General features: G+C 43.5%; 1 protein-coding gene across 1 annotated transcript in view; it reads right to left on the bottom strand.

Annotated features, from left to right (window-relative positions):
• LOC121916500 (fibrosin-1-like protein) overlaps positions 1-13,405 on the bottom strand; it is a 699,030-nt gene that overhangs the window by 135,406 nt on the left and 550,219 nt on the right. The window lies entirely within an intron of this gene.

The following is a 13,405-nucleotide window of genomic DNA, read 5'->3' as shown; positions in this document are numbered from 1 at the left end:
CCCGACAGATGGCCATCCAGCCTCTGCTTAAAGACCTCCAAGGAAGGAGAATCCACTACGCTCCAAGGGAGTGTGTTCCACTGTCGAACAGCCCTTATTGTCAGGAAGTTCCTCTTAATGTTGAAGTGGAATCTCTTTTCCTGGAGCTTGCATTCATTGCTCTGGGTCCTACTCTCTGGAGCAGCAAAAAACAAGCTTGCTCCTCCTCAATATGACATCCCTTCAAATAATTAAACAGTGCTATCATATCACCTCTTAACTTTCTTTTCTCCAGGCTAAACATCCCCAGCTCCTTAAGTCGTTTCTCACAGGGCATGGTTTCCAGACCTTTCACCATTTTAGTCACCCTCCTTTGGACACGCTCCACTTTCTCCACATCCTTTTTGAATTGTGGTGCCCAGAACTGGACACAGTATTCCAGGTAGGGCCTGACCAAACCAGAATAGAGTGGCACTATTACTTCACTTGAGCTAGACACTATACTTTTATTGATGCAGCCTAAAATTGCATTGGCTTTTTTAGCTGCTGTATCACACTGTTGACTCATGTTCAAGTTGTGGTCTACTTGGACTCCTAGATCCCTTTCACATATTTAGTCAGGTATCCCCCATCCTATATCTGTGCATTTCATTTTTCTGCCCTAAGTGCAGTACCTTACATTTCTACCTGTTGAATTTCATTCTGTTAGCTTTGGCCCAGCTTTCTAGGCTATTCTGGTCATTTTGAATTTTGATCCTGTCCTCTGGAATATTAGCTATTCCTCCTAATTTGGTGTCATCTGCAAGTTTGATAAGTATGCCTCCAATTCTGTCATCCAAGTCATAGATAAAGATGTTGAATAGCCCTGGGCCCAGGACAGAGCCCTGTGGGACCCCACTGGTCAGTTCTCTCCAGGATGAAAAGGAGCCATTGTTGAGCACCCTTTGGCTTCGGTCAGTGAACCAATTACAAATCCATGTAACAGTTGCCTTGTCTATAGGGTTGCCATGTCCCACTTTTACCTGGGATTTTCACGATTTTGGGTCCTAGGGAATGTCCCCCCCCCCGCCCCTCGGTTTTTAATACATGTCCCAGACCTCGGCTGACCGAGTTCTCCCCTGGCTCCAGCAAAGGCCTGCAGTTACCTTCTCCCGGCTGTTTTATGGGAAAGCTCCTCCTCCTCTGTTCTTGGCCAGTGCCAGGGATGGAGGAGCTGAAACTGCACCCCTGAAGCCTCTCCCACTCCTCCCACCAGCTCTCCGTGTGTCTGTTCACTTCCCTCCTCAGCGGCAGTGGGAGGCAAGGCCAGCAACTCTGGGCCCCCGGCTCAGCCTCTGCTTTGCTTCTCAGGCAGGCTGGCAGGAAGGGTCTCGGCTGAGGGTGGGGAGGCGGGCAGTCAGCTGGAGCCCCTCTCTGTCGCTCTGAAGGGGGTGCAGGAAGCAGGGAAGGAGAGAGAGAGAGAGGCTAGCCTCCCTCCGCTTCCTCTTCCTCCTCAACAACTAAAAGTTCTTCTTTGTCTCCTTCTTCTTCCTGAGGAAGAGGAAGGGAAGGGGGGCAGAGCAGAGGCAGAGCCTGTGGGATTGTGTAGGGAGAGGCATTCCCTCAAGTAACTTGGGCCCAAGCCATGTAGGGCTTTAAAGGTAATAACCAACACTTTGTACTGTACCCAGAAGCTAATTGGCAGCCAGTGTAAGGATTTTAGTACAGGTGTTATGTGGTCTAACCTGGATGTTCCAGTGACCAATCTGGCTGCTGCGTTTTGAACTAATTGGAGCTTCCGAACTTGGTACAAAGGTAGCCCCATGTAGAACGCGTTGCAGAAATCTAAACAAGAGATTACTAGTGCAAGTACCACTGCTTCAAGGTCCTTTTGGTCCAGGTAAGGGCACAGTTGGCATATCAGCTGAAGCTGTTACCAAGCACTCCTGACCATCGCATCTACTCGAGATAACTGTAGTGATGAGTCCAGGAGTACTCCCAAACTGCAAACTTTGTCCTTTAGAGGAAGTGTGACCCTGTCCATGACTGGGTGACAAATCTCCCTCCCTGGACTTGGAGTGCCTATCATGAGCACCTCTGTTTTCTCTGGATTCAACTTGACTTTGTTTTCCCTCATCCAGCCCATTACTGACCCTAAGCAGGCATCCAGAGGAGAGATGCCATCCTTAGTCACTGTATCAGTCAGAGACATAGAGAGGTAGATCTGGGTGTCATCAGCGTACTGATAACACCGTGCTCCATGTCTCCAGATGATCTCTCCCAGCGGCTTCATGTTAAATGTTAAATAGCATGGGGGACAGAATGGCGCCCTGAGGGACGCCAGATGTCAGCTCCCTTTTACGAGAGCAGCTGTCCCCCAGCCTCACCATCTGGAATCTACCTGAGAGGTAGGATCGGAGCCACTGGAGCACAGTGCCCCGATATCTAACTCTCAGGCGTTCCAAAAGGATACCATGGTCGATGGTATCGAAGGCCACTGAGATGTTCAAGAGCACCAACAGGGTCACACTTCTCCTGTTGATGCCCAGACGGAGGTCATCGACTAAGGCGACCATGGCCATCTCAACTCTGTATCCCACCCTAAAGCCAGTTTGAAATGGGTCTAGATAATTGGTTTCATCCAAGACAGGTTGGAGTTGGAAGGCGACTGGCCTCTCGATCACCTTGCCCAAGAATGGTAATAAGGAGACTGATCTGTAGTTGTTCCTCAACAGGGGATCTAAGGAGGGTTTCTTTAAAAGTGGTTTCACTATCGCTTGTTTTAGAGTAGATGGAAATATTCCCTCTCGAAAGGATGCATTTATTATAAGTTGTAGTGATGTTTTAATTGCATCTCCTCCCTCAGCGGTCAACCAAGAGGGGCAAGGGTCGAGGGGGCATGTCATCTTCCTTACACTTCCAAGGAGCTTGTCCACATCCTTGGTACAAACTCAAAGTGACCCAGCTTAATCCTGTTTACAGAGTCACTGGATACCTCTCTTATTGATTCTGTCAAAATGCCGGCATTGAGATTAGCCTTTATCTCATTATTTTTTTATATTTAATTTTTTACAAATAGAGTTTGCAAAAAAAGAAATATACATTCTGATCTCTAGCAATAATAGATGGTGTTTCAACTTCCTTAATTCATCAGATTTGGAAAAGAAGAGTGCTATAGATTTTTAGCTAACAAAGAAAATCAACTATATTGCTATGTATTAAACATCATATACAAAAACGAGATAGAAAAAATCTCTATTCTCTGGGAAACATGTATTCAATAAGAAAATAATCTCCTCTTTGTTTTAACATCCCATCAAACGAAAATTATACTTAATCATTAAAAGCGTCACAGCAGGCTATTGTTGGTTCTAATAAAGGGTTCAGGGTGGAAAGCAGTTAACTCTTAAACCACCCTGAACAGCTCTGCTGGACGCGACTCCGCTGATGCAATCCATGCAGCACAGAATGAATTCTTTGCTGCATCAATTGCCACTCCATAGGAACGCAACATAGTCGCATGGAGTGTCTTGTCAGATATGCTCCAATGTTTCTGCCAGCGGCGCTCTAGTCATTGCATAGCCCGCTTCAACTGTCGGAGATCTTCTGTATACCAAGATTTTTTGTTCGGAGCGGACTGGAAAGGACGCTCGGGAGAGATAGTGTCTATTACCCTGGTAAGATTGTTGTTCCAGGTAGTAACCAGGGTTTCGACAGAATCACCATCGTTCCCAACCATAACACCCTGTAGGGCTTCCTGGAACCTTTTGGGTTCCATCAGCCTTCGAGGGTGGACCATTTTAATAGGTCCTCCACCCCCCACCCCCCGGGGGGGGGGTTCTATTGTGGCCTTCAGTCCCACCTTAACCAGGAAATGGTCCATCCATGACAGGAGAGAGGTACAATTTACCTCTGCCCACAGATATTCCCAGTCTGTACTAAAGACTACATTGAGTGTGTTACCCCCACAATGTGTCAGACACGAGACCAATTGGGACAGGCCCATGGCAGTCGTGGAATTCATGAACTGCTGAGCTGCACCTGTTAGATCTGATGAGCCAGCCTCAAAGGGGATGTTGAGGACCCCCAGGACAAGAAGCCTGGGAGACTCCAGCACCAGCTCCGAGACCAGCTGTGTCAGGTTAGCCAGGGAGTCTGCTAGGCCATGGGGTGGATGGGAGACCAACACAATCTTCAAATTGTCTTTGGCCTTTAGGGTCAGGTAAATACACTCGATGTGCCTTGTTATCCGGACTGGGTTCCTAGTCAGGGAGATGTTGCTTTTATGGACCATGGCCACACCTCCCCCTCGCCCACTTTCCCTGACCTGCTCCTTAACAGTGTACCCAGACGGGAGGGTCTTAACCCAGGTCACACTGCTGTCCTCCCCCAGCCAGGTTTCTGCGACACAGGCCAGGTTGGCCTTCTCTTCTTCTAACAAATAATGGATGATGTGAGATTTGTTTTTTTACCAACCCGGCATTACAAAGGAGCAAGGCAAGGGTCTGTGGTATGGTTGGAGCGATCCTCGGTTCTTTTGGGTTAACAGGTTGAATGGAAGGCGAGATAGGTGTTAAGTATCAATCTCGTCTTCCTTTAAATAATTTGTTCACCCTGTTAACGCTATATCTCCCTTTGCCCCGCACTACTCCAATCGGCGCACCCTGGACAGCTTTTGCATTTACATGCATATACATGCATTTACATGCATGAGTGGTGGTGGTGTTGGACTGGATGGCCCTTGATATAGCAATAGCATTTACATTTCTATACTGCTTAACAATGAACTCAGCACTCTCTAAGCGATTTACAGTCTGTGAGCCAATTGCCACCAACAAGCTGGGGTCTCATTTTACCAACCTATGAATGGATGGAAGGCTGAGTCAACCTTGGAGCCCTGGGGCTGAACTCACAACCTTGTGGCTGCAGTACTGGCATTTAACCAATGCATCACCAGGACTCCTTACTGATGTATCCTTTTGTTGATATCTCTTTCAATTGTTTGGTTTTTGATGTAGGAGACCATTACAAGATTTCAGAACACTTTATTTTAAAGGAGCTGTGGGCCAGTTCAGGCTTGTAAAATTACTTTTAAGAATAGTAAATATAATGATGTGCTGAAAGCATCCATAGCAGGGCAACAGTAGAAGGAGGCTCTGGGTCCCTGGCCATCATCCTACCACTGCTCCGGTACAGACAGCTGCAGCATGTTGTTATATTTTTTTCTTCAAGAAGTAACTTTTCCCACACTCTGGACCAGATACGCTGAGAAATGTTTGTTTTTTTAAAAAAAGTTGTTTCCCTTACACTATTTCCCAGATCTAAACTGTTCCCCACACAGTTGATATTAAACCAGCAGCAAAGCACACAGATACCACTGCTGGAGCTGTCTTTTTTCAGATTAGAACCTCATGTCCAATATGGGAAAAGGGGGAATACAGGTGTCTGAGATCAAGAAATGATCTGTCTGTTTCTGTGTTTCTGTTAAACATAAGAACCAGGAAAGAACAGTTACTTCTCACAGCAAAGGTTAATCTGTGAACTCTTAAAACTGGCTTGTGCTGAGGCTAAGATAAGGGAAGCCCAGGAAACTCATAGGCTGGGATCCTACTGCTACTTCCACCTACAGTAGAATCAGTTGTTGAACATTTATAAAAATGTAGCATCAGTAGAATCAATTGGTGAACATTTATAAAAATCTCACTGATTCAATGGGTCTACTCTATTTGGGATTAACAACTGAATTCAGACCATAGAGCTTGTGTAACCCATTCCTCTCCATTGCTCTCATTTATCACATGCCAACAACATGACAGAAGCAGGTTCAGACACTTGCTAAAGCAAGGATCGAGACATGGGACAATTTCTTTTGACATTTCTCTTGAAGTTGTGCCATTTTATATTTGCAATATCTCATGGTTATTCCATTTTACCTGCCTGCAGTTCAGAAGTGTAGGAGAGCAAATCCATATGCAGTGTAAACTGTACTGTTAAATGATCACTGGACATGATCCCAGCACTACTGCAAACCTAACCCCTCAGCTCACAAGAAGTACTAAAATGCATTAACTAAGGAGTTATCTTAGCAGAAAATATGTTTAGAAATCTGTATGTTTAGAACGTGAGAAAATACATTCAAAATATGTATTTCATTACATATTTACATATGAATTTTTGGCAGTTTTTAAAAACTGCTCATTAAGGCAGAAACAGGATGGAATGGACTTAGGCATGAAAGACTTGTAAAAGAACCAGTCCAGTCCATCAATTCCTAATGATGAAAGTTTCAAAAATCTAAATCAAAGAGGGCCTTGCCATGGGCTAAATGATCAGGACACTGCACATTTCATGTTGGCTAGAAGGATTTAGGGCCTAAAAACAACAGATCCTGCCTGATCTTGGAAGCTAAGCAGGATCAGCCCTTTTTAGTACTTGCATGGGAGACCACCAACTAACACCAATTCTATTTAAGAGGAAGGAACTGGTCAAGCCACCTCTGACTATTCCTTGCCAATCAATCAATCAATATTTTATTTCTATCCCGCTTTTTGCCAGGCAATCAAAGTGGCTTACAATAGGCTAAAATAAAATCATTAAGTTACCATAGGTCAACGTGCAACTTGAAGGTGTCTACACACAAACACACACAGAAGGACTTGATGTACTGAAGATAGAGAACACCCCTTGTTAAAACAAACCCTTGAGATTAGTACTAAGATTGAATGTTCATGTAACCTCTACTGAGATGCTGAAAGAAAACAAAAGCAAGTACAGGAAGATGAGAAGACGCAACAAAAGCTTTCACCATTTTCTTTCTTCTGAAATACAAGTCAGAATGTATACAGATTGTACATCAAATATTTCACAAAACTTTGCATCATGTTTTGCAGTATTTATTTCACTAGGCGTAAAGGAGAATGCATATATAGTATTCTTCTCCCCTCCTGCTGCACGTAAGTGGATGTAAAATACGCACTGCATGAATTTGTATGATTAAAAAAAAGCAAATCATTGTTATTAATGAACAAGCAAGATCCTAAATGAATACATTATTAAGTCCTACTGAATTAATGTTTAACTGCAATAGAGTTGAAATTGAACGAGGCAATTAATCAGAGAAAGGACGAAGTGGGGGAAAGTCACATCTATCTTGCGTTGAATACATTCAGCAAAATGACCTTCAGAAGCGCACTGTCAATCAACCCAAGCTATCTACTATTTTGACACTTCTGATGGCACCCCAAGTGGGGAAACATTAGTTCATTTGACAAAGTCAGTGCTTCACATCTGAGCTATTTGGATAGCACAAAAGGAATTAAATACTACATCTCAAGGGCTTCATGCTGTGAACTTGTATTTGCTGCACATTTGCACAATTGACCAAATATTAATAAAAAGTTTCATTCTGTTATCATTACTATCACACATCCAGTACCACACAGTGACATATAGTGTTAGCCTTATCAGTCTTTGCCACAACTTTGTGATGGAGATAAGTAGTATCCTCATTTTACAGATGCACTGTAGTGGCGAAAGAGAGTGATGTGAATCTAAAGTCCTTGGATTAGGTATGAATTTGGAGTTTGTGAAATCCAAAGCCACTGTTCAGTAAGATGCTGAAATGCTAACAGGGGATAGAGAAAATGCAGAACTACACAACATCTATATTGCCTCAGTCTTCTCCCGAAAGGAAAAGGGTGCTCAAACTAAGGAAAATGGAACAGAGGCCACAATAGGGGAAATGTTGCACAGAATAAGGTAGTACAGGAATACCTGGTTAATCTAAATGAATTTAAGTCTCCAGGACCAGATGAACTACATCCAAGAGTATTAAAAGAACTGGCAATTGAAATCTCAGAGCCACTGGCAATCAACTTTGAGAACTCCTGGAGAACATAGCCAGGCCTGAAACCAGATTGAAATGGATTTACATAACCTGCTTCATTTAAAACTACCTGGAACTGGGAAGCCACCACACACTTCAGAACCTTGCCCCAAAAATGGTGGGTCGGAAATTGGTCAATAATGATCTAGAATGGGGGGATCCAGGGAGGGCTTTTGTAACTGACTGCATGTTTGTATAACTCTGTCCTTCAGGCAAGCTGGAAATCTGCCTCATTTTAGTGAGGCATTCAGCTGATCCCTATCTAGATTTTTTTTTTAACAAGCCAGGAAGGGCAAGGGCAAGGATCTAACACAGAAGTGACATCTCCTAAAAACAAGACAGGTTTCTAGGAGTTAAATTACAGCAGTGAGATGTACCAAAAAACTATCTCGAAATAACCAGAGAGTAAAATTTTCTTTTTCGTTTTTGCTGATTTTTAAACAATTTTTGCCTGGAAATTTTTTAAAATGCTTTGGGGGCTTTTTACTGAAACTACTGAATTTCAGTAAGCAAGCCTATTTCTCCAAAGAATAGAATGGTACCATTATTTCAGATTTGCTTCCCAGGTCCTGACAATCATGTGCTTTCAGATCATTGCCCTGGCTTATCTTTCAGTCACTTCTCTTCTGCAGTTTATCTGGAAAAATCTGTTACTGCCACCCGGAAAAATAAACAACCCATCCAACTTTTGTGAAATAATTGTTAAAGTTAAGTTTTTTTTAAAAAAATGTGCTTATGGCAAGATATGCTAAATTGTAAAAAGAACACAAGTTCCCTCCACAGAGACTGTTTCCATTGCTTATTTCATTTCAGAACAGTAACATGATCTCTTCTCTTTGACCTACTTTTCTTTTCTTTTAAGAAGCATTACATTAAAATACCTTATAGAAGCAGCAGCCATGAGTTCACAATTCAAGATTCAAACTTCTGACAATTTGGCTAAAAGATTAAAGGGCGGCCTGTGAAAGCAGTATGGCTAAAATGAGAAGGTTAAAGAGCACTTATTTAAAGGTCAGGAATATACTTAATGTGATGAATGGCTCGTTTAGCACAAATGACTTCAAATTGCCTTAATATCCAAACACACACACACACAATTTTTTAACGCCTGGTTCTTCTTGCAATGGAAAATGAACACACCATTCTGCGTTTCTCTTTCATAGCATCTTCGTTCGGAGTAGAATGTTGATGTACTTGTGCTACAGCAGTACACTTGATGTTATATGTTCTGTATTTTTGCTATATTTTGGTGCTGGCCATGTGCCGTAATAAATTCATTCACATTCTCTTTCACAGCTATGGAGGATGCAATTTTTTTTAAAAAAATCTCACGAAGTAGTGCATAACCTGGCATCTTCAGCACAGATGATAAAACCAGACTTAGAGAACATTACAGGAATTGCATGTCAGTATGAAATCACTGTGAGAAGCACTGGCATGCATGATATGCCCTGGCTCTATCATACTTTCACTTTGATGAGAACCCAAAATCCAGCCTGTTACTCATCCGCTGAAAACAGGAAGTACTCCAGAGATAGCAGCTGTGTGCTTAAAAGTGGGTTGGTATTTTGTTCTTAGACAAAACAAGCAGAGCACCTGCAGATTAGATGAACCAGTCCAGTGACTTAATGTTCTCTATGCCACCATGCATTGCCAAATACTTTGGCCACCATCTTGCCATTATCTAATGGGAAAACCTTGCCAGTGGGAAAACCTTGCCAGTACCTAGTTTCTACAACAGCATACTCTCCAACATCAGGCAGATGGAAGTGTTTTCATGTCCAACATAAGATCCATTGTTTCCACAATACAGACTTTATGCTTTATTCCGAATCCTGAAGAGTGGTTACACACCATATTTAACATTATGTGGAAAGGGTTGGCAGGGCTTGGTGTCAAAATGGATGCAGGGAGGGACAAAGTTCTTTTTGTCATTGTTGTTAACTGCCTTCGTGTTGATCTTCACCCATGGCGACTCTATGGATGAGACATCTCCAGGCCCCCCTGTCCTCTACTGCTCTGCTCAGCTCCTACAAACTCATATCCGTGGTATCTTTAATAAAGTCCATCCATCTGGCATGTGGCCTTCCTCTCTTTCTACTTCCCTCCACTTTCCTAACATTATTGTTTTTTCCAATGATTCATGCCTTCTCATGATGTGTCCAAAGTATGACAATCATGGGCGCGTTACAAACAGCCATAAGGGACGTCCTCAGGACGTCCTAGGTTTAAAAAAGGGCGTCACTTCTTGACGCCCCCAGGCCTAATACGTCCTGAGGACGTAAAAGATGGCAGCGCCCCATCTACATGGGGGCCGCCATGATGGCGTCATGAACGCACCACCTCCAAATGAGGTGGCGTGAACGTGACGTCATCGCGCCGCACGAGGGCGCTTAATGCACCCTTTCGTCTACGCAGGAAGGAGCTCCAAAATAGAGCTCCTTCCTGGTCTTGCGTCGCTGGGCGCAGCCTTTAGATGGCTGCACCCAGCGATGCAAGGGAGATAGGGGCCAAGCGGCCCCTTTCTCCTCCCTCCTGCCGCCGCAGGGTGTCCTTGGGGCTTGAAGCCCCAATGACACCCCTTTTAGGCGCGGGGAAGGGGCCCTTTTGCGGCTTCCCGCGGCCTGGGGAAAGCGCGGATCATAGCTCATATTCATAGAGTTGGAAGGACCCTCGGGGCAATCCATCCAACCCCCTGCCATGCAGGAAATCCAAATCAAGCATCCCTGACAAGGCCATCCACGCTCTGTTTAAAGACCTCCAAGGAAGGAGGACTCTATCACCTTCGAGGAAGTGCATTCCACTGTCGAACAGCCCTTAGTCCGGAAGTTCCTCCTAATGTTCAAGTGGAATCTCTTTTCCTGTCAGCTTGCACCATTGTTCCGGGGTCCTGTTCTATGAGCAGCAGAAAAAAGCTTGCTCCCTCTTCAACTGACTCCTTTCAAATATTTAAACAGGGCTAATCATATGCTCTTAACCTTCTTTCTCCAGGCTAAACATCCCCAGCTCCCTAAAGTCGTTCCTCATAGGGGCATGGTTTCCAGAACCCTTTTTTTGTCGCCCTCCTTTGGACACGCTCCAGTTTCTCAATGTCCTTTCTGAATTGTGGTGCCCAGAACTGGACACAATATTCTAAGTGGGGCCTGACCAGAGCAGAATACAGGCCCCACTTGGTTATTAAAGAGATTTTAGTTGTGATATCTCACTACTGAACAAGGACTATACAGTTGCCCCCCCCCCATTTTTGGTTTTGATATTTACAGATTTTATTACTTGCGATTTTGATTAATATGTTCTCTCTCGGAATCTTTTAAGTCCTCCAGCACAAGTCTGCTGGATGTTAACCATAGAGTTGTACTGGAGAACCTAGTTATAGGAAGCTGCCTAGTAGTGAGTTGTCACCCTCAACTCCAGCATTCAGGATTTCTTGCAAAAAGAGGGGGGGGGAAGGGGGGTACTTCCATGCTAGGCATTAAATAGTCACGTGCAGTGAATTCAACATGGCTTACTCCCACAAAAGTGTGCATGGGACTGTAGCTTTCCTATTGTACATGGATTTTTCACATTTACAGTTACTGTGAAGTGCAGGGCAGAGAGAGGTTGCCACTAAGGGAATGGTGTACGCATGGAAAAATTCAATCTGAATTAGCAATCCATAATTCTTTCCACTTTCTGGAGATTATCGTGGCTGGGCAAGTGCATTTCGGATGCAGCCTGGACCCTAGCTGCACTTTTCAAAAACTGGAGCTTGCCATTTTTGAAATTCTGCTGGATAAGCACAGCTGGGGTCTGGGCTGTATCCAGATTGTACTTTCCCAGCTGCCAGCACAGGTGATAACACCCAGTTTTGAGTTTTCAATCCCACATCTATATTGGGAGTATTTCTCCATGCGATAATCTCCGTAATAGTTGTGCTATGGTAACCTACAACTGATGGAGCAAAGCTTCTGTTTCCTTCCTTTCCCAAAGATTGGATAGGGATTCTTAAAGAGATGAAAAAAAATCATCAAGTAAATATTGGACTGGAGAAAGATGTCATGCTGATGCCCCATATGGAAGCACTCCTTATTTTCTTTGCCAGAAACTCTGGGCACTGGAGTTTGTGAGTCAAAGATGATGAAAAACCTTTGCAAGAAAGCCCTAGAACGATAGTGGTCCCTCCACATTCGCTAGGGTTAAAAGTGAAGAACCCCCATGAATGTGGAAAAACCATAAATAAAATAAATAAAAATAAAATAAAACTTTTATTTCTACCCTGCTTTTTGTGAAAACAATCAAAGGCAGCTTACAATGTTAAAAGAATACACCATATATACAAAATATCCCCCCTTAAAAAAGAATTAAACAGTTTAAGGTTAAAATTACATGAACAATTAAAACAAATAACGGTGGGCAGAGTCATCAGATAAATGTAGGGGGTCACTACATGGCTAAGTAATTTATTCCAGGAAGGCCTGCTGGAAGAGATCCGTCTTAACAGCTTTCTTAAAGCTATCTAGATTGGTGATGTGATGGATCTCATCTGGCAGGCCATTCCACAGGTTGGGAGCAGTTGCAGAAAAAGTCCTCTGGGAGGTTGCAGTCAATCTGGTCTTTATAGGCTGCAGCAAGTTCCTCCCAGAGGACCTGAGAGCATGGGGCGGATTGTATGGAAGTAGGCAATCCTTTAAATAAGTTGGGCCCAAGCCATGTAGGGCTTTAAAGGTAATAACCAACACCTTGTACTGTGCCTGAAAACTAATAGATAGCCAGTGGAGTGACTTTAATATTGGTGTTATATGATCACTCCTAGATGATCCAACACTATTCTTTTTACCTAAGAGAGCACTTCTCTAGGAATCTCCAGATTTCCAGTGCAAATCAGTGGTCGACATCTGCCAGAAGCTGATCATAAAATCATGCTGGAGGACCCAAAAATGCCTAGAGAACTGTTTTCTCTAGGAACTTCTAGGTTCTCCAGTGCAACTCTATGGTCAACATCCAGCAGACTTAATAATAATAATAATAATAATAATAATAATAATCATAATAATTTTCATATATCTTTGTCTTTCCCTTTTGAGGATCTAGTTGGGGTTAACAACAGGTCCCAATATAAAACTTTAAAAACAGTAGTAACATGATCCCAATCCCTTAGGCCTTCCCTCCTTCTGCTAAAATACAAATAAAACATCATACTATATAATAAAAATAGCAGTATCACACATTACACCCAGTTGCCTAGAGAATGCAGCTAAAATTAGGAACACAGAAAAATATTTACAGGAGTGCTCATAGGGAGAGACAGTGGGTAGTGAGCAGTTCAAGTTCTCATTTTGGACGTTAGTCTGGAAAGGCTCGCCGGAAGAGATCCATCTTTATTGCCTTTTTAAAGGCTTCTAAAGATGTAATTTGGTGAATCTCCTCCGGCAGGTCGTTCCACATTTTCGGAGCAGTGGCTGAAAAGGTCCTCTGGGAAGTCGCCACAAGCCTGGTTTTCTTCAGCTGTAGTAGGTTCCTCCCAGAGGACCTGAGTGTGCGGGAAGGATTATAGGGGAGGAGGCATTCCCTCAAGTAGTCTGG

This window comes from Sceloporus undulatus, chromosome 10 (assembly GCF_019175285.1).
Source record: "Sceloporus undulatus isolate JIND9_A2432 ecotype Alabama chromosome 10, SceUnd_v1.1, whole genome shotgun sequence".
In the NCBI taxonomy this organism is placed as follows: Eukaryota; Metazoa; Chordata; class Lepidosauria; order Squamata; family Phrynosomatidae; genus Sceloporus; species Sceloporus undulatus.
Note: the sequence above shows the minus strand (reverse complement) of the source record. Positions and strands in the feature narration are given on the sequence as shown.